Below are 20,318 nucleotides of genomic sequence, written 5' to 3'. Positions count from 1 at the left end.
TAATAATAATAATAGAGATAATAAATAAAAGTCGTAAGTGAAATGCAAGATCAGAAATGATAAACGCATATGTGTATGTGTACCAGCCGCTTAAATAAATATACGAATTTTGGATGGAAGCAGACATTTGCGACATCCATATAGTGCGGGTAAAAAAGTTACAAAATTCAGGGGTAAATCAAAAAATTAATCCGTTCTCAACGATGGCGGAAAAAATCACACAATATGAACCGGCAGCACTAACAAATAATGGAATATTTTATGTGTAAAAAATAAACACAATGAATAAATACGATAAAGAATGATATAATAATAATAACAACAGTCTCACTCACTGTCGCAGCCATAGTCACATAGTCACAGCAACATCACAACAACATCACTGCCACACTCATTCACGCATATGGAAATGTGGGAACAATAAATAAATCACAGCAACACACAAGTGACAACTGATATAAAGTAAATATGAAAAGTGAGTGAACGATTTCTTGTGTGATAAAAAGCTCACAGCAGATGATGCGTAGAAGCGGTAAAAATGACATTTACACTAACAAGAGTCTGAGCCACAGATGAAGGCGGAAAGGGCTTGTGACTTTTACTGTCATTGCGGCAGTAATGAGAATTTATATAAAATTGTTCACAGAAGCCTTTGATATGTATCAATTCTTTAAATTCTTTAAAGTCAATATAAGTCACATGACGTGAGATGAGGCATTTGGCTTGTTCTCCCCATTAATGTTTTAAGAAAATCATACTCCGTGAACTCAAAAGTTTCGTATTAACATTAAAAATTTTGTATTTAGTGAAGTTAGTTTGTTTTTATAAACATATTTCTTTTATCTAAGGACATGTTACGAAGAGCTTGCAGAGTTTTGTAACATAGAGAGCATTAACCTCACGGATTGACAAAATGCTTAGTCCGCTATGCAGAACTTGTACATATAGAATATATATAATTATACAACACTATTAAAACTATTATAAATACGATATGCAGCTGGATTCTATCATATAGTATGAATCATTGATATAAATCCCATAAAAAATATAGAAAAAACTCGTTTATATAATACTGAAAAGTATTTTAATAAAAAAAAAAAAAAAATGGTGTTTAACAAGACTGTCGAAAAACGTACAAATGCTGCTTATAACACTCTAAACATAAATTAATAGAACTCTGACATAAAGCACACAATTATTTTGAATCAGGATATACTAGTCCCTATTTCTGTCGTAAGCTACATTTGTTCTGGACCAAACAGCGAACTATGGCTTGGCTGTCTCTTACATAGTAGAGATGAATGGAATATAGATAAAAACTCTCTACTAACACGCTTAGCATATTTCAAAGAAATAAGGTTTTTGCATATCGCTTCTACTACCAAACCATGACAGCATCTTTCAGTTAGGAAGTATTGAAAATTCAATATCCAGCAAAATGGGTCTTGAGTAACAAAATTGCAGATTTAAATATTGTAATCTTCTCGGATAGCCATGATACCATCAAAACTTTAGTAAGCGGTTTTTCTACATTGTTAGAAGGATCCCTCCTTACGCAAAGATAACTTGCAATGGCAGGCATGCTGCTCTCTGAAATTTGTTTCTCTGACATTGGTATCATAGTCGCAATGCCTTAGCTGATCATTAATTAAAAACATCTAATGATAGCTAAATAAAGCCTGGGTAGATAATGATTGTTGTGATAATTATAAACTGATTTATCCAATTTACTACTACACAATATCGTTACTGACAACTTCAATGTTTATTTTGGAAGACATGCAATGACATATGCAAGTGTGTACATTTATTTTATATTATTTTTTAAAATATTATATATGTAAGGATAATATCATATAAAACCTATATAAAGTAGTGCAAAAGGTTTATACAAACAATATATACGATACCTTTACATGATCTGATTGGAGATATTATAATTTTGTGTTATTTTATATATTTTAAATACTAAAACTTTAAACATTTACAGAAATTACAGATATTTTTAATAAAGACAACTAAATTAAAAGTCAGGACCTGTCTCACATAAAACTTCTCTTCTAGATAACTGCCAATTTCCTGTTAGTGTCAACAAAGTTTAGTGGCCCAAAAATGTAACACATTTTTTAAGTGCGGCTGTGGTAACTTGAACAGTTCAAGCAATATTGTTAAAACATTGTGGCTGCAGTAGAACCAGAACCAAAACCAGAACTGAAGACAGTAGCAGCAGTTCATGTTATGAGTACACACGTTTTAGTTGTTGACATCATGTTGCCAATACTTAAATCTCCATAAAATTTTTAACATACTTTTATACTTAATTTTTTTCTCCGCATCCAACCCGGCATTGGATTCTGTTTTTTGAGTGTGGTATGTTACAATTTTCTTGTTATCACTGCTGTTGGTGTTCATACTTGTGATGTTTTATAGTCACATATTCGTTGAATGTTTCTTTTTTTAAATGTTTGCTTACGCTGATGAAGTGACATTTAAGCAATGATGTTGATACACTTGTTACAACCGACACCAAACCAGCAGCCATCACTCATGTCGATGTTGCTGATATGAATGAATTATGTCATGATGTGATATTCACAGACATACGTTAAACTTGCGGCAAATTCATATAACACCGAGCACAACAACGATGACGAAAAATAAAATATAAGAAGAAAATATTGTTAAAATTAAGCCGTAAAAATGTTTTAAAACAGTTTTGCTTTACATTGTGACAGCAGCGGATTTCATGATCTTTGGGTGAGTATATCAAAAGTGATGCTGTGATACTGCATCCAGTGGATAAAATAAACTAGGAGAACACTACACAATTTATTTTTAATTGAATATATAATTAACAATTCAAATAAATTATATTTTATACACTCAAGAAAACATCATTCATTCTTTTTCCAATTAGAATTGTCTAAGACTATTAGAAGTGTTTAAGACTATTAGAAGTCTTAGTAATATCACTGCTTTTAGTGAGAGCATAGGACATCAATAAAATTTTCCCACACTACCATGTCTAGAACTTTGTATAGACTTTGCCATTGCGTTTAGAACTTCCCCTATTTTGCACGAGTGTATTTCACACAAGTAAAATGCGGATGATCGAGTCTTAGATAATCTTGAGCATTCTGTCCAAAGTATGTTTTCGTGATAACTCAGTTGTCTTTACGAGCTCTTGCCCTATGTACTTGTCTTTAAACTATATAATATATAAAATCCATATAATTTTGGTTATCTGCGGTTCATGTAGCAAGTGGGAAGCATTTCGGGCACATATAAAAAAATGTAATGAGAACATAAAATTCAAATATTTTGTTGATTTGTAATGTACAGTCCACACCTTCAAACTTGTTGTACAATAATACACTATATTGACCACTAGAATATTAAAGTCTTTTGATTTCCATTAAAATCATTTGATTTTTTGATTTTAGTTCTATAACATACGAAGTCGCTGTATAAAAACGATACACATAACAAAGCCAAGTTGTACAACAGGTTGGAATGTGTATGCAATGCTTAAGGAAGAATACTTTATTTTATTGCCTGTAATTAATTCTGACAGCTACAATGATCGGTATGGTGTTAACATTTAAAAGAGAAATGTTCAACAGTAATAAGTCTCATCAATAAGGATAATAATAAAACTTCCTTCCTTAATGCAATCCGTTACTGTTTACACAGACATCATCCGCAACATTGTGTCGCGTATTTGCGGTATTGTTCATGTGGCATAATTTAAATAATTGAAAGTTCTGCGCTTACCCTGCCGCATATGTCGCAGATGCCGGTCACAGATGTGGCCGTGGTGAGTGATACGGGATGGTGCGACATTTTGCTTGTGTCAATTTTAATACAAAATATACGTGTGCTTATAAATTTATTTCAGCACTCTCTGCATGTATCTCATCTGCCTATTCTGACCACTTTCTTCAGCTGTTATGTTAATAATGCGACAAATATGTATTCTGTATCTATTATTGTTGCGATTGGTTGTATAGTGCAGCTACAGTAACACAAGTACTATAATAACAACAACATTATGTCGAAATAATCTTTTTTACTTATTTATTGCTATGATTTTTTCAATTCTATTTAATTTTGCGATTGCATGGAACTTAAGTGTCGATGGATAATTTAAGCACATCTCAGATACATGCAATGTTGAAATACATTTATTGTTGCTGTTCTTGCTATTGTTTTTTGTTTTTTGTTTTTTGTTTTTTTCTGTTTGCTGTTTGCTGTTGATGTATGTATTTTGGTGTGTTGCTGCTGCCATTATTGCTCTTGCAGCAATAATAACGTCAACATTTAAATAAAAAAATTACACAATAAATAAAATGGGAAAGAGTGGTGAAAATATATTAAAAAAATATGTGATGGAAGTGGATTCCTCGTACTGCTGCATGAATGTAAAATGAAATTGTGGAAATTGCAGTTGCAGGAATTGGATTTGATGAATGTCGAGTTAGCCGCTGGCACCCTTGTCAATACACAAGAATTAAATTAACCATTTTATATTGCAAAAGCGCTAGAAATAACAAATACAAAATGTTCCTGCATGTGCATGCAAATTATTGCAAGCATCCAAATCCAAATATAGCAACGAAATGACATATCTCAGTTTTCCTTCACTGCTCTGCACCGCTCTACATGCCACCGTTTGGAACAGTAATGAAGCCTTCAAGCATTTTAAGTGTAAAATTCGAATGGGAAAAATTGCTGTAATATGATTGCATATTAATCTATGTTGCCAACTGAAACTGCTGGCAACACAATATGAGCTAAAGCAAATTGCACATCCATAATCGTAATGAACTTTATAATTTAAAATGTTACTTCTCAAACTCCTTTTCGGAATTATCCTTTTTGCTTGTGCTTTAGGAAATTTGAGTTTCGATGCATTTTTCCATAAAAATGTTCGATTTCTGTTATGATTGAATTTTTTCAACAGAAAATATAAAACAAAAAAAAAATATATGAATTCGTTTTAGTTCAAATTCCTGAACTATTATATTTCAACTCAACTCATTTAATACCAAATAGGTATCGAACTGCCGATGACTTTTCATATTCACATGGAAGTGTTGATAATATTAATGAAATAAATGAAATAAAGTCTACAGCTGCGACAGTAACTGCATGACAAAAAACTAGATCAACCACAAAAGATATATCCCTCTTTAATAAGTTAGAGCTAATGTGGCGGACAAATTACTTGTAGGCACATTTTAACTTGCTCTATAAAATAACGTAAAAATAATGTAGAAGACTGTAGAACCAAATATGTAAGTCATTCTTATTGCCATATACCTCTTTTCAATAGGCCAGAGGTGAAGAAACCAACAGGTTGATTGCAGGAACATCGTTCTACAAAATTATAACTACTGATGCTGCACTAAGATAACTGTAGCACAAAGAAAGTGAATCGTTCTTATAAGCAAAAAGATACGTCTCTTATGAATTTGACAATGCTGTATTAACTAGCAGTTGACTTGCAAGGACATCTTAACTACTGCTGCGACATTTTAGGCAACCGTAAAGCAAAAAAAGTTGTTCTTCCTTATAAATATAGAGATAATTTACTCTTCAAAAGGATAGAGCTGAAGTATTCGGCAGGTCATTAGCAGATGGATCTGCTAAGTTAAAAGAATATTTTCTTTGTCTTAAAGACTAAGCATATGCTTTATTTTTAATATGCTTTGATCTGGTCCAGAAGGAATATATTGAATCAGGCAAATCTGTGTCTGATATTACGAGAAACTGTACGAAAGACCTTCTAACATTCATTCAAGGTGATCAATATCTCTTAAATATTGGTAATAGAGAATATTTATTATGATTACAGCACACAGCGCCAAGTAAAGTCCAGAATAAATATATATTTTATTTTATTCTATTCTACTTAGAAAACCTTGATTCTAGTCGGATATTAATGGACCTTAACAATTCGCTACCTTAACTTCGGCATGTTTTCATAATTCTTTTTCAATATATTTTAAATATACGGTTAATATTGTAGTTAAATTTTGGGGATGTCATGGTATCATGGGAAATTCTCCAACAAATTACATATAAATATAAACGGTTCGATTTGTGTCTTCAGATGCTAATTCTTTTGTCATCCTCTTCTCTGTTATCACTTAGGTTTATATATAATAGAATTGCTCAATTAACTGATTTAATAGCACCTAATAGATTCTTATTCTCAGCTTTTATGCTTTTATTCAATATATAAAAACTTTTGACCACTAACTCAAATTTTGGGTTCGTGTTCTAGTTTGAACGGGATATGGTTATGCGTAACACAGTATGTAAATACCTTAAGCCTATGCCATATCAAGACCATGATGCGTGATATATTATCACATCCTTCTCGAGGTGAACCTGTTTTTTTCATGTTGGCTATCATGTCGGCATAACAGAACATCATGGATCTAGAGAGGAAAACTCGATAAAACCCGTAATCTCCGGTGTTATTCGACCCGTGCCGATGAGATGAATAGCACTACGTCAGTGTGTTTTTAAACGGAGACCTCCGGATAACTGGCGCCCTCCGGTTGTAATTTAGCCTTATCCGGGTATTGCGGATCTCTGCCCGGATGGACCTTCCTTTCTCCGCAACTCGTGGGTTTTAATATGAATGAACCAGTAAATAATAAAAATAAAAATTCTATAGCGGAGAGCTCGGCTAAACAGAGCTCCAAATCTTCGGACACTAAGTGTCCAAATAAGGTACCTACCGCGACTTCCAGTGGTAATAAGAAGGTGCCTCCAAATAATAATAAACAAAACGTATCGATACGCTCCGGACCACTAATTCGGTCAGGCCCTCCAGGGAGGAGGAGTTACAAGGAACGCCGAGCGGCGACTAGACTGCTCGAAAGATACGGCAATATTTCGGTTACATCCGAATCTATGAAGGCCAGGATTGCCTGGGCTAAGCAGGTCCTCGATACCTCGAAGGACAAGCAGGAACCTGCTACGAAGCGACAGCGCTCATTAGATGAGTCAGCTTCAAAACCTGATGCCAAAAAGGCAAAATTTCGTGGCAACGCCACAAATACAAAATCCTTTAGCGACATGCTGAAGGGTTCTTTAATAATGGGAGTCATTGATGAAAATGACCCGGATGGCACAATTACTCCTGCTAAGTGGGACTTAATTGAGCTCAAGCTCCTTGACATTTATGTCGATCTCCTGAAGGACTTTCCTGGAGACGGTCCCACTTGTCGCGATAGTGGATGGCATCAGGGCCATGTGAAACTTATCGCCTGCGCAGATCAGCGTTCTGTTGATCTTTTTCGCAAAGCCATTTCCAGAATTGGTGAGGCATGGCCAGGCGCCAAACTTAAGGTTGTTACTAAGGAGCAAATCCCTAGTCGACCAAGAGCGCGTTCCTGGATACCAGCCCATCAGTCCGATCCTCAGCGGATTCTGGAACTTATTCGGTTAGGAAACCGTCAGTTAAACACATCAACGTGGAAGATTACCAAGCTGGAGGAAGTCAAGGGTAAATATAGGTCGGTCAGTTTTGTGATTGACAAAGCATCCTTGGCCACTTTGGCGAAATCAAATGGTGTCATTAACTACGGTTTCTCAGCCATCACAATGAGGGTATATAAAAAGGACGAGGAGCAATCCTTACCTAATGACACAGGTCCAGCAGCACCGCAAGGCACTGTTGATACCATAATGGAAGCGGGCGATATTGTAACTGCTACCGCAAACTCAGTGGGCCCAGTAGAAATACTGCCTACCACTTCTGATTCAATAAATATGGACGTGACTATGTCCTCTCCAGCTCCTTCAATTACATCTGAAGAGAGTATTGGTACGCGCTATCTTTTTGACGAAGAAGAACTTTTGAACTCTGAAAATGAATCTGAAGAAGATAGCGCGCTTGACGTTACAGTGGTGGACACTACCACATCCAAAACAAATCATGATGCGGGTACTACAAATTAACCTGCACCACTGCAAGGCTGCGTCCGCCAGCTTGTTGCAATGCCTCAGCAACAACGAGGCTGATATGGTCCTGGCGCAAGAGCCATGGGTTTTCAAGGATCTTGTATGCGGACTCAGGACTAAAAACTTTGACTTAATGTATGCGGTAAACAAGGGTAAGCCTAGATCCTGCATATTAATAAATAAAATATATAACGCTCTCATGCTTTCGCAGTATAGTGACAAAGACCTAACCGCAGTAAGTATTGAGGGACCTTGGGGCCAGATATGGGCGGTATCTGCATATATGGCTCATGATCACGAAGAGTTGCCATCAAGTAACCTAAAACAGCTGACAATTGACGCTAGGAGACTTGGTGCAGATATCATTTTGGGCTGCGACGCAAATGCTCACCATGAAATATGGGGCAGCTCAAACACGAATGAACGTGGTGAGTTACTTTTCGATTTTATTTTTAGTAATAATCTTTTTATATGTAATGACGGTAATAGGCCGACTTTTGTTACCAAAAACAGGCAGGAGGTTCTAGACATTACCGTGACTACTGCCAAAATTCATGGGTCTATAAGAAAATGGAAAGTGTCCACTAGACACTCTTTCTCAGACCATATGATTTTAGAATTTTCTATACACTTAAAGAAATCAAGTACCCCCAGTTTAGAAACTTTCAGAAATGTCAGGAATACAAACTGGACAAAGTACAAATCCTCTATAAATGAGCTGTTGACAAACACTACTCTTTATCCGCCAGAGAATATAAATGATCTGGACGAGCAGGTAGGAGATCTTACCTCAATACTTAATGAAGCTTTTAACCTTGCCTGTCCTTCAACTCGACCTAGTAGGAAATGTAACCCGCCCTGGTGGAATAGAAACTTAGGTCAATTGAGGAAAGAATGCAGGAGACTTTTTAATAGGGCAAAGCTTAATAGAAATGAGAGTGACTGGTCTGAATACAAGATCTCTCTGCAGAATTATAAGAAAGAACTACGTAAGTCTAAGAGGACTAGTTGGCAATCATATTGTCAAGAGATTAGTAGGGACTCTGAAACCTCTAGACTACGCAAAATCCTATCTAAAAATCCATCTGTCCCTGAGTTGCTAAGAAAACCGGATGGGACTTGGTCAAATAACAGTAGGGAGTCACTAGATTTATTACTAGATACCCACTTTCCTGGATCCTTTGCTTCGACGGAATCCTCAGAATGTTTAAACTACGCACCGGTAAACTCTATCAAGTTAAACCTACAAACTCTAAAATGGGCCATTTTTAGCTTTAAGCCATATAAATCACCAGGACCGGATAGTATTCATCCTATTGAGCTGCAAAACTCTTGGGATCAAATACAAAACTGGCTTCTGACCATTTTTAAATACTGTCTCATTTTTAATTATGTTCCAACTCAATGGAGAAAGGTTAGAGTTGTCTTTATTCCTAAGGCGGGTAAAACCTCTCATAGTAACCCTAATGAACTCCGTCCAATTAGTCTTTCATCTTTCATGCTGAAAGCTTTAGAAAGAATTATAGACTTTGAAATAAGGCGTGTTATAGATCCCAATCTTTGGTCACCGACACAACACGCCTACACTAAGGGTAAATCCACAGAGACAGCACTCCATGCCCTCACCTGTACTATTGAAAAAACTCTTAAAGTAAAGGAATTTTGTATAGTGGCTTTCGTAGATATTGAAGGAGCTTTTAACAATATTCTTCCCAGTGCAATAGCTAACGCACTCTCGCGTCTGGGTGTTGAGGATGCGCTTATCAGCTTTATCGGTCAGTTACTAACTGGCAGAATTATTGAAGCACAAATGGGTGTATCAGCAACACACAGACGGGTAAATAGAGGTACCCCCCAAGGGGGCGTACTCTCTCCTCTCCTCTGGAATATAGCGGTGAATGAACTGTTACAAAAACTGGGGAGAGCGGGATGCGGGACAGTTGCATATGCGGATGACATTGCACTAACAGTTACTGGAAAATATGCTACTAGTTTAAGGGATATTTTGCAGTATGGCCTGAATATCCTTAACAATTGGACACTGACATGTGGTCTCGGGGTTAACCCCAGAAAAACAGAAATCGTAGTATTTACCAGAAAACATAGGGTTCCAAATCTTTCTCCACTCTATATTAAAGGTTCTGCGATACAATATATTGAGAAAGCAAAATTTTTAGGCATTGTTTTCGATAGGAAACTGAGCTGGAAAGAAAATGTTTTGGAGCGGGCTAGGAAAGCAAACATTGCTCTGCTCCTTTGTCAAAAAGCTATTGGTAAAAGGTGGGGTTTGCAACCACGTATCGCTCAATGGCTATACACTGCTGTCATTAGACCAATACTTCTGTATGGCATTGCCATATGGTGGACAGCTCTTGATAAATCTTCGTACTGTACGGTACTGAACAGGGTTCAGCGCAGGGCTGAACTCTGTATAAGTGGTGCTCTGTGTACAACACCATCTATAGCATTAGATTTAATGCTCCATTTAATGCCACTTGACATCATCAGTAAGCAGTTGGCAGCATCATCTGCCCTAAGACTTAAGGCTACTTCACAATGGAAGGCTAGTGACTATGGGCACGGCTCGATTCTAAATATTTTCAGTTCTACTCCAAATAACATTGACTACACCTCTCCGATTCTTGACTTTGATAGAAAATTTATTGTTAGATTCCCATCCAGGGAAGCTTGGTTGTCAGGAGGTCCCTCCCTGGGTGAGGGTCTGCAAATTTTTACTGATGGCTCAAAGATTGGGAGCGGCGTAGGCAGTGGAGTTTTCTCAGAGGGGCTGAATATATCCTCCTGCTATAGGCTTCCGGATCACTGTAGTGTTTTTCAGGCAGAAGTAATTGCCATTAAGGAAGCTTTAGCTTGTCTAGAAGTAGGTAATATACTTGAAAGGAATATATATATACTATCGGATAGTCAAGCTGCTTTAAAGTCCTTGAGTTCTGTCCAATTCACATCTAGGACGGTCCTTGACTGCTACACATCTCTAAATGAGATGTCGACGCAGTTCAATATTTCTCTAATCTGGGTTCCCGGTCATAGGGATATTTACGGCAATTGTAAAGCAGACGAGCTAGCCAGACGTGGTGCTTCAGGGAACCACTCGGAACACCTAAACAATCTGGGCATATCGTTGACTTCATGCAAATTGATTTTGAGTTCTTCCTGTGCCGAACTTTTTAACAAAAGATGGGAAGACTCTGCGATATGCAGGCATCTGTATGCAATGTGGCCACAGACCAACAATAGAAAATCAAAGTCTCTCTTAGAGTTATCCCGTAGAGATATCAGTCTTGTAGTAGGTTTACTAACAGGTCATTGTATTCTAGGTAATCATGCTAGGAGACTGAATCTACCGTTCAACCATTTTTGCCGCAGTTGTGGTGAGGATGACGAAAGTGCCTCTCACCTGCTTTCTTCGTGTCCGGCACATGCACGGCGTCGCCTTAAATTTTTGGGGGCTTTCTTTTTTGAGGATCTTGACGAACTTCGAGAACTCCCTCTATGTAGCATTGTAAGCTTTGTTAAGGGTTCTGGATGGTTTTAGCCCATGGGTTTCTAAATAATACGGTATCACAATGGGCCTATGGGCCTAAGTGGATCCCCCTGGGATCGCCGGTTTAACCTAACCTAACCTAACTCAAATTTTGGTATGCACTATAGACTTAATAACATTTGTTCCCTTACCGTGCTTTTGTTTTCAACCTAAACGAAGCAAGCATTTCTAGTGGAACCATTTGTCAACTTTACATTTAATAAGAGGACTAACAAACTACGTCGAAAATTTGCACTCCATGCATAAGAGCGAAGCTCCATGAAGTATGCGCGGACTTAAATTGAATGATCACTTTCCGGTGTGTTGCGCTACACCCTTTTCAGACGTGCACTCCGTCTCTCCGTTTCTCTGAAACAAAATGAATAAAGTGAATAAATGGAAGTAATGGAGATGGTAATGGATGTGGAAGTAAATGGATGTGGCTGTGGATGTGGATGTGGATGAGGAGTGGATGTGGACGTGTATAGATATGTGCGTTTGTACGTAAGTGAAAATTTTCTAAATTTCACACAAATCATTGTGCTGTCATAAGTGCTAAATTGCTATGCATTTTGGTGGCCCAGACGATAGTGCTGGAATTGATGCTGGATATGTGCCACGGTTGTGTGTATGTAGCAGTGGTAATTCGACAACGACGATGATGACGATGTTGATGATTTGGCTGTTGTTGGATATATGGCAACATATTTTTCAGATGTAATAATGTGTGCTTGCAATATTTTCCAATGCGCGCAGCAAATGGACAGGCGTATAGACCGACCGACAGATAGAAAAATGAATGCAGTAAATATGTGGGGGTGAGCGAAGAGGTATAATACATGACATGTTATTTGTTTGTACAACAATGAAGTTAACACGCTACGGATGCGAATCCAAAGTACTAGGTACTCAAAATGAAGCTACAGCTGTGAGTATGGACACACTGCATAAAGCAGTCTTGTTAGTTGCACATTCATATAATTGAACATATTGAGTAAACAAAGACAGGGCAACAATAAAAACAATAATAACAAGATCGACACCGACATAGACACCGCTAAAGGGCACAAAAAACGGATGATAAAACAAGTACCAGCAAAGTAAGTGAAGAGTACAAATAATTCACAAACTCTGCACTCGTATATGCGGCAAATGCGTTACGGCATAAGCGTCCATAAGACGAAGTCTGTTCCATTGGTGCTGATGCGAATTGCTTCAAAATGTAGCCGGGACTGGAAGTGAAGACTTTATTGAGTGTGTAAATAAATTGAGTGCCACGATAAATAAACCATTTTCAATCAGAAACACATTCTTTGTACCTTTCTGTTCTCCAGAAATGCTAAGTATATTTGTTTTAATGTTTTTTTTTAATTTCTGTTTTAAGATACTTTAATAGATAAATCACGGACTTTGTAAAGCCCCCCTCTAAACTTAACTGTGAAACTTTCTATTATCTTGATTTTTTATTATTATTATTGTTATTATTGTTTCTCATTTCGTGCACTGTTATTTATTTTCTTTTTGTGTTTTGTTTTTAAATTTATTAAAATTAAGCCGCGGGTAATTTTTCGTATTATAATTCTTTGCTCTATAACAAACGTTGCCGCCCATTATTTACGCCCCATGGTGCGGTTGGCATTCTACAAAAAAGACAGCACCTACAATAACAGCAGCAGAACAAAGCCATAGAACTCTGCAGTCGTTGTGCATAGTGCAAGAGACACAGACGGATATGCATGGAGAAGAAACTACCGACAGCAAAGTAGCAGAGCTACAAATAAGGCATAAAGCAATTTTATATCTGCCGGATACGTTGCTGATTGTTGTTGTTGCTGACGTCGATGCTGCGACTGCTGCTGTTGGATCTGGAGCTAATGTTATAGCTGTTGCACTCATCAGAGCTAAATATCTCATACTCTGCATATTTACACACTCGCATTCGTATTCATATCCGCACCCGTACTCGGATTCTCATCCGTACTCCTACGTATGTACGATTCACTACGTACTCTTCTGCATAGAGGCCCTCAACATGTTTTAACTGACTTAGGTGGAGATTTATTATTTATTATTATGAATGAATGAAAGAGCTCACAAAGTGCACAGTGCTCGAGTGCTACAGGGTCATTAAGCTGAAGTGGCAATTCATTAATTATACAAGCTCAAGTGTGTGAGTGATGGCGGCACTGTCTTCCATGCAGTTACTTACATACATATTCATATCATATTCAGATTTTATGAAAATAAGTGAGTGTCTAACCCAAGCCGTCAACCCACCGAACTGCCGACGAAGGAAGCCAGCGTAAATTAGTTGAAAACAAATGAGATATACGCATTAATGTCCTTTTAAATGAAGTGCTACGTTTGCATGTCAGTTCGCGGTGTCATAAAAGGAAAGACGACACTGCATTCTGTAATTTGCAATAATGCCAATTAAGCGCTTTTATATATCCTGTTGCTCTAGTTTAGCTACATCTGCATAGATGTCCGCATGGATGTGTGTAGCTGTGGCTCAAAACTCCATCGTTGCAAGTATGAAAAAGAAGTTATCTCCGGATGTCATTGTAGTTTTTTACACTGCTCCATTGGTGCTCAGCTGGGATATTTCTGTTTATGTTTTATGTTTAATATGAGACAATAGCGTGAGTTACCAAAAACTGCAGTCATAAAGTTGGTAAGTTATGACACTGTGGACTAGTTGGGATTATAATTTAAAAATTTGTGCATCCTGCTTTTGTGCAACGTTTCGACTATAAATTTAAGGACCGCTTAGATATCAAGCAGGATTCTTTGCAATAATTTTTGAGGACATTAAAAATTTAATTTCGTTTGAATATATTTATTCGTTAAATTGAATGAAAACTCATAGAAAAATTTAAGTTCATCACATTAAAAAAGTAATTATTTTTGACTAAGAGAACACAAGACCCAACTAATGATTAAAGAGTTGCGTTTCTTATATCTAAGAGCTGAATTTGTAATGGTCATTGGTTTGAAAGTGGAGATATGTATGTTGTTAAAATTTAACTGTTGGTTGCTATGATAAAAACAGAATGCATTTTAGAAAACAAATTTCTGAAGTAGACCTTAATCAAGTTTGAAGGTAGTAAATATTTTTGTTTGTCAACAAGAAAATTTTCAATATTTAAATATTAGTGAAATATATTTAACATTAAAATAATATGTTGAATATGGGTAAAGTTTAATTTCTTATATATTCTCATATATTTTTTATGTTGTTTTTTTAACGAAAATAATTTGCTATAGACTAAACAACAAAGAGCCAATCATTTCCTATTTGTCATGTTACTACTTGAACCTTAAACTATTATAGGTGATAATACCTATATACTTATTCTATTCTATTCCCCCATCTAGCATATTCTACTACCTTTGCTATAATATATTCTACTGTATTTTAGTATAACAGCAAAATAAATGTATCACAATCTTACATTTATTTTCTTCAGTATTTAGACGAAGGAATATACTATACCCATGCTACACTCATCAGGGAAAGCGTGGGAATACATTTATCAATATCAGTACAAAAAGCATATAAATTATAGTCACTGTCTTATACAATAGTGAGTTCTAATTTATTTTTCTTATTATTTCAAACAAATTTTAAATTATATATAACTAAAAGCAACTTAAACCACATTAGCATTTTAAGTACTTTACAGATTCAAGGTGAACGTATGTATTATATATGTTATTCATCTCTGTCGTAACATTTCGGTGATATAATAGAGATAGAAAATAATCCAGAAATGAAATATATAGAACATAGATCAATAAAAAAAAAAACATATATTATAATTCATCTCTGATTATCAAGAACACAAAATACTAGACAGGCAATTATAACTAAATTTTTCATTCTTATTTCAAATAAAAACTCGTAAAACTATAAATCCATACTTAGAAATAAATAGCATGTGCCAGTGTTGGTTTATTCTACAATGACATAAAATATGTATTTGATATTACTAATAATATATATATAGGTCGTATATGCTTCTAAGCAACTTAGTTAGTTTCTAGTTCTTCTTTGCAGAGTGTAGCGCAAAAAGATAAGCGAATTCGATTATTAATAAATACTTTGATATTTCCGTAAATATTAGCTTAATCGCACTATTATTTATTAAAACTTAAGCGAAAGATAAAATATTTTCAGCTCATTTACAAAAAGAAACACAATAGATTAGCCATTTAAACCTAATCAACTATTGATAAGAAAACAGTTAAGCGAAACTTACCACCAAATGACTAAAATTAGTTTAAATTTGTTACTCAATACGTCCTAAATATAATAGCATTTCTTGATTTTAATTAAATTTATATAAAAATGAAAGTATATTCGATAATTTGTCTAATTTCCATTGCATTCAGTGTGAGTATCTTCTATTCCCCTGTATTGAAATTGGAAAAAATTTTTCACATCTTTTATAAATTCAGTTGCACGAGGTTGTCGCCTATAAGGAAATTACAGGTATTTTGGATAATGCGAAAGACTTGACACCAGAAGAAATTAATGCACTTCGCCCACTTTTCAATGACTTACAATCACAATATGATTACATTGTAAGCATGGAAACAGATGATACAAATATGGAGGAACTTTACGATGCAACTTTCAATGAATACTTTGCAAACTTTTTCGAGTCTGATGGAGAAACTATGGGCTATGATACTAGCTTGCCGACTGTAGAAGAACTTATAGGTGAATCCACATACTTCTCAACACTTGAGGAACAAAAAGAAATGTCAGATCTGCAAAGCATTTTAGAAGATACCTTAGAGGAAGCGCAAACAAGCATTGATGAATTAGTTAAACGGGCTATCACCATTGAGAGTCAGTTGCTCAAACTCAATAAGCCAAAAATTGTTACTTACATCTACAAAGCATTGGGCGTGGTCTTCCAAGTTGCAGTGCGCGTATCGCGTGCTGCTTATTGCACGTATTCACATATACCACAATTGAATACTTCATTGCATAATATATATGATGGCATTGATTGTTATAGCTACACCAGCAAACTTATTTTGAAGGTACAAACTCAGACTGTAAATACGATCTTAACCATTCGGAAAAATGTTTACAACTTGGCTGACGTATATAGAAAAGTAGCTGGTAAACAGTCATTAGTTGGCAAGATCACCACAATAATATTGAATGTATTTAAAATTTTGAGAAACATAAGGGAAGCTTATACCACTGCTACGCATGCTATGGATGCACTTCAAAACGAACTTCCCGATGCAGCCTTAATGTCAGTGAATTGCGGAAAGGACTTTGCTGCTACAATTCCAGACACTATTGCAACTGTTACAGAACTTACGACTTGCATTGCCTTTGTGGATGACAGCAAAGAAGATTACGACTTCATGAAACCGGAAAACCAAACCAGGATAAATAGAGATATAAAACGAAAGTAGAAGTATTGCTGACAGTACCTTAGACTTCAATGTAATTGAATTTATTTATAATTGTAATAAATAAAATAAAAATTATAAATAAAGCTTAAGAATGCTGCATCAGTAGAAGGTCTTCAAATGTATATGTGTTATGGTATTCCCTTACAATATAATTATAATTATTTTATTTATTTTTTTGGAAATTGCCAGTGCTAGGTTAGGTTATTATGTTGATTCCAGAAAGTGCGTAAACTGCATGTACTATTAATTCCGGAAAATTTAAAATCTGTTCGAAACTAGTCAGGTCGTGTGACTGACTAAGATCCACTAGAAAGTAGGTCTCCAGCATGTTTAAACTAAGTTGTGTGATTACTGAATAAAAAGCAGATGTATTAATATGAATAATAAAACTTTTCTTTGAAGACAGTAATATAGGTATAAGACTTTCAGTACTCTATTTAGCTACATATCCTATTATTTTCAATATGTTTTATTTAGGCAGTATTGGTGTGTAGGAGAGTAGTCTTAATATTTTCCATTCAATATCAGTAATATTGAGAAATATTTTAATTGAAATTTAGTTTTTTGCTTAGATATTCTTAGTATTTTATTTAATCCACTCAATTCATAAATATTCCTGTTAAAGTAAGGCCATATCCAACTTTTAAACACTTCAGAATGAGTTTCTTAAATTTCAATATCATTAATTTTATCATTAATAACTTTTTAATTTAATTTATGAAGTTTCAAATAAGCTCATTATATTTTTTTTGTATATGTAAGCAAATTTTGAATACTTAACGTAATATTAGTCGTATTAAAAGGTTTATGTAAAAAGTTTTTGTATTTCATATTTGAGTAGAAAGTTATATATGTAGGTATATATATATAATATTAGCTAAACACAAGGGTATATGCGGTTTATGTAGAAAATTTTTGATAACCTGTTTCAGTAAGAAACATTGCATTGCATTGCAGAAAAACTTAAATTTGGTTCTACGTTGAAGAAGAAATTAAACTTTGTATGGTTTTATCTATATATCGATTATTTATCGATAATAAATTTGCACTCTACTAATAATGGGGTGGGAGGGGAGCTTTTCTGTTAGTATTTATGGGATTAATATGAATTTTGATTGGTTTAATATATTTCTGTTGTTTTCATGCACGAAACGCCTTTAAAATTTTTTATTGTTAATTAAGTTATTGGAATATTTTTAAATTGTTTTATGTTTCTTTTTGTTAAATACAATACAATTATTTGGTTGTACTACACCGATTATATAATTAATTATATCATTAACACGTTATCAAATTATAGCTCTTAGCTACAGCTTAATAATTAATACTTATTACTTTTCATTGAAGACAAATTAGTAATTATACTGTTTGACTATCACTAATTATAAGAGTGCTAAACTGTAGGTTAATAATTACCGTGTTTAGATTTACATATCACTAACGATGACTTAATCACAACTTCGATCGAAACTCAACAATTAAAAAAAACAATGACTTAATATTGATTTAACGCGAAGACTCTTGAGAGGAGGAAATGCTTTAATTAGGATGATTGTGGATCACACTACAGACTATTACAGAAATAGCTATTTATACAAAAAGCTAGACATAAGCTAATACTTACTTGGACAAATTATCTTGTAATAAAAACAAGTATTCATTTGATAATTATTTAGTTATTTCACTTTCTATATACTGACTTATCAGTTGAGCTATCTGAGCTGTTCGTACAAGTTGATTTTTTAGCTAAGGATTTGATGTACGCCGGTTGCTTTACAATAGATTTCTTGCCAATTTTGGTGAATTCTGATTTTATGATTAATACTTCGAAATCTTCTTTTTTTTCAACAAAAAGTAAAGGTTTACCAGAGTTAGTTGACCGGTCACTGTAGGTTGAATAATCGCCAATCGAAGTTAGGAATTCAATCTAACTCAGAGTGCAGATACTGTAGTGAAGAGAGAGAAACTGGATATGAAGTGCTTGGGAAGTGCCCGGCACTAATGCACAAGCGAAAGACTAGGAAAGATAGGTTCTATATTGTCTTTCATTCAAGAAAGCGGACTAGGAGAAACACTCTAATTCAAGTAAGGGGCATAATAGATCTTTTCGGTCGCATTGCTCTATCCCTTCTCTTCAATAATAATAATAGTTGTTAATAAACTAAAATTAAACCGAATATCGTTTAGAATTTAAACTCACCGAACACATGAGTTATTTAAAGTACACATGTATATACATACAATCAGAGATAAGAGTTTAAATACTCCCTTCTAGTTAGGACTTTGAAGAAGAGAAAATATTTTCGGTGTTATTTCATTTTACAAGTAATAATAAACAAAAAGAATTTACCTATCGCAAACATACCGGTAAATATTATTAAAATACATTCTATAGAACAAAAATATACAAAAATTAAGCGTAGATGTTTATGCACTTATAGGAAAATAAGAAATCTATGAAATAATTGAGATGATAAGGCAATCACATTTCTTCATTAATTCAGCATAAATTTGTTGTGAAAAATATCAATGACGTTTTTATGAATTCTAAATTAAATTATTTTAATTTTTTAAAATTGAATACATATTCTTACTTGTTTTTTACTGCTTAGAAGTACCAAATCCTTTAAAGATCTTACCTCTTCCACCGAACACCTCTTTGCACCGATGAAAGGTAATCGAAAGCAATTATTTTTATAACCCACTGAACAGCAGCTTCCAAATAAAATAAAATATGGTGAAGAAGAAATGGAAAAATATAAAATTCTAATTTGAATTTTAAACAAATAAAAAAGTTTTTTTCGCTTTCAGTTAACAGCAAAACCTTTTAAGGGAAATTTTTCAATTAATATTTTTTTTTTCAGAACTTTTGTCATATTTTTTTTAAAAAATTTTTTCATATATATTTTTTTGCAATCTTGTTGCTGCCAACTCCTCCAACAATGAAATGCTAAACTTTTTACGTGTTTATGTGTGTGCGTAACTTTGTCTATTTAACAGTAAAGTTGGCTGACTGCTTTCAACATGGTGCTCTTCATCATCATCATTATTATCATCAACGAAAGTAACACTAAGGCAACAACAACATCAACATATAATACGAGTATTAAGAATAGAACTGAGTTAAATATTAGCAAAAGAAAAAAAAACAACAACTACCAATATTCCTAAAATCAAGAACAACACTAAATGGGAAACCAAGACAACAAAAACAACACAGTGCCACTGTGGAAAAGGAAGCAAACTAGCAACAGCCTTCGTTAGTTTAGCTAACAAAAACAAAAAATGCTTAAACCGCTAACAACCATGTGGCACTCCAAAAATTGTATAGCAAGTTCGGTTGAAAGCG

At 34.7% G+C, this 20,318-nt stretch overlaps 1 protein-coding gene across 1 annotated transcript in view; it reads left to right on the top strand.

Annotated features, from left to right (window-relative positions):
* Positions 1 to 20,318, top strand: part of LOC119676814 (GATA zinc finger domain-containing protein 10-like) — a 148,619-nt gene that overhangs the window by 14,643 nt on the left and 113,658 nt on the right. The gene's annotated exons all lie outside the window — the stretch shown is intronic.

Source organism: Teleopsis dalmanni, chromosome 2, assembly GCF_002237135.1.
Source record: "Teleopsis dalmanni isolate 2A chromosome 2, ASM223713v2, whole genome shotgun sequence".
NCBI classification, from domain to species: Eukaryota; Metazoa; Arthropoda; class Insecta; order Diptera; family Diopsidae; genus Teleopsis; species Teleopsis dalmanni.
The sequence above is the reverse complement of the archived record's forward strand: the minus strand, read 5'-3'. Positions and strand labels throughout refer to the sequence as shown.